The sequence below is a fragment of the Agrilus planipennis genome, unplaced genomic scaffold (assembly GCF_000699045.2).
Source record: "Agrilus planipennis isolate EAB-ADULT unplaced genomic scaffold, Apla_2.0 scaffold233, whole genome shotgun sequence".
Lineage (NCBI taxonomy): Eukaryota > Metazoa > Arthropoda > Insecta > Coleoptera > Buprestidae > Agrilus > Agrilus planipennis.
The window spans coordinates 469,767-472,419 of NW_020440688.1; the positions used below are offsets into that span (position 1 = coordinate 469,767).

The 2,653-nt window shown below is 36.0% G+C and overlaps 1 protein-coding gene across 1 annotated transcript in view; it reads right to left on the reverse strand.

Annotated features, from left to right (window-relative positions):
• Nucleotides 1-2,103, reverse strand: part of LOC108739778 (calcium/calmodulin-dependent protein kinase kinase 2) — a 159,186-nt gene extending 157,083 nt beyond the window's left edge. The window contains exon 1 of the mRNA XM_025979790.1: nt 1,694-2,103. The gene's annotated coding sequence lies outside the window, so the exon portion shown is untranslated. The remainder of the gene's footprint in view (nt 1-1,693) is intronic.
• Between the last annotated feature and the right edge of the window lie 550 nt (nt 2,104-2,653).

Sequence of the window (2,653 nt, forward strand, 5' to 3'; positions counted from 1 at the left end):
AAACATACTTTTTCATACAGTACCTGCCAAAAGTTTTGTTCAATCATGAATAGTAGTGCGAGTCGAAAACAAGCGTTAAAGCCTTTAATATGTCTTCAAATATAAATAAACATCTCGTTGATATTTTCAGTAGTAATTGGTACAAATAACAGCACATTTGAGCAATGCAATTGTAGTGGATAAAATGGTCAATTTTTCCTTGCAGTACTGTACGGATTATACGCTCCTCACAGGTTAAGAGTTTGGCTGAGAGTTGTCTCCTTTCTTTTCTGGCCTAGTACTGTTCTTTTTTACTTTGCGCCGGTTAAACTGAAGGTCACATCGCTACAGAAACTAAACGAAGCATACGAATGTTGAGGCAATCAGACATTTAGGTGCAGATAAATTGTTTAAAATTGCAAGCAAGCAAGTGATTTGGGTACAGGTGTCATTCCCATTGCAGAAATGAAAAAAAGGTTTCCGAAAATTGAAAAATGGTCTTGTGTCCCAACATAATCAGAGCTATAACAGAAAACTATAAAGACTGGGAAATTACGGTAAATTGTTCAAAACGGTAGCATATGAAATGGGTACGGGCGTTCTGTCCCGTTGCAGAAATGAAAAAAAGGTTGCAAAAAAAATTGAAAAATGGTCTAGTGTCCCGACATAATCAGAGCCATGACGGAAAAATATAAAGAAGGGGGAATATGAATATTTTATTCGAAATTTCAATTTTCAAAATTCGCTTAAGCTCACATTATTTTTGGAAAATCGGGGTTCTCTAGTTTTCTAAAACGATGACACGTTTGCTAAATATGAAATTCAATTTTACAAATGGCTTTGAAATTTCTCATGCGCAAGGTGCATTCTCGCGATTCAAGTTTAGTTGATCAAGAAAAGGTATTTTGTTCACGCATTTTAATATAAATTGATAAACAGTTTCAGTTTAGAACCAGCATCGAATGCAGTTGTTCATGAACAGTAAGATTAGAAATTTTCATTCTTTTGACAATAGATTACAAACTATTTTCTCGTGTATCATTATTTTTATACTCATCAATGCGGTGGTTTCAATCATGTTTACGATATACTTCCAAAAATTATAGCATAACACATTTACACCACTTGACGCTAATTTTGTGTTTTATTATTGGTAATTTTTAATATTTTGTAATTTAGAAACGTATGCGTCGCGCCCATTTGCTATTGTACTTCACAATCCACAAACAAATTGTATGCCTAGATTACACGTTTCAACTTGAAAGTAATGCATAATGATTTATCATTTGAACGACAGTAGTCAGTCAAACTTTTCTTGAACAACTAGAAGTTGATCAACTCAATTGAAACGAAGGTTGTATTATCAGTACAGTTTTTGTTCAATTATTGTTGATCAACTATGGTTGGTCAAATAAACTTGAGCTGATCCTGTTCTGATGGAAGGACCTCTGAAGAAGCTCGCCACTCGTACTAACGAAACGTTAGGAAGCAACTCCAATACACGACGGCCTTTAGACCCGAATGAGAATAGCATCAGTTTACCTACTGGCCGCGAAAGCCTTTACCAATTTGTCAAATGAACTTGACTCTTGAGTTGAAACATTATTCACTATTTACGAGATGTCAAGTATATTATTCGTAGATACAACACGACTTTCTTTGAAAACAGCATTTATCTTAAGGTACTAAATCCACATTTTCTTTGAGTATTTACCTTGATCTTTCCTCTCGACAAGAGACAAGCGTTTGTTTTCTGCTTCCACCACGATCGTTTGCGGTAAGGCATTCCTGCTGTTGAGTATTGTCGACAGATGTTACTGCCACGCTTTCGTCTTCTGATGGTGGTGAGAGAAATCTCTTTTCAGACAGGCGTTTGGGGGAAGGCACTGAAGTATTATTTTCTATCACAGGTTTGGGATCGTTACTAATGACGTTAACGACTTGGTCTGGTGGTTTCCCCTTTTTGCCTCCATTATCAACCTGATCATTGGGAGTCTTGAGCGATGGTACCACGGGGGCTGACTGACCATAGGATGTTAGTAAGGGGTACGCGTTTGGTGATTTCAACACCGTGGCAGAGTCCGTTGTGTCTCTCAGTTTTATGTCCACATCGACTGCCGAATGTCTGCAACAAAAGCAAGGAATACATAGAAAATTTTATCTAAACGAGTTTGCTATTTTCATGCAAATACGTCGAAAAGAATAATTACGCCTAATTGACAGAATAAATTATACGAGCCGTGGACTTGGTTTCTTTTTACAGGAGTTTATACACAGGGAATACAGAAAGACCAGTGTACACAAAGAACTTATAAAATGAATTTTTGTGACAATCAGTGCCGGATTAAGCCAGCGTGGGACCTGTAGCAAACGCGAACAAAAATTCTTTGGTGTTACAGTTTAGGATATAAAATAAAATAACAGATTTACAAAAAAAGCTTTTCGCGATTTTGTATTTCGGAACTAACACAGGTTAGATCAACATTTTTAAGTTAAATATTTTCTATGTTTATGCAACAGACTCTTAATATTAAATAACCAATATTTACTTTCTTTGATTATCATTATAAATGGTAGGCTTGTACTAACAGCTCAAACGCAATTAAGGAATTCTCCTGCGAGTGTCGTAGTGCTGTCAACTTGTAACAATAATAATATGTGGTAGATGATATAC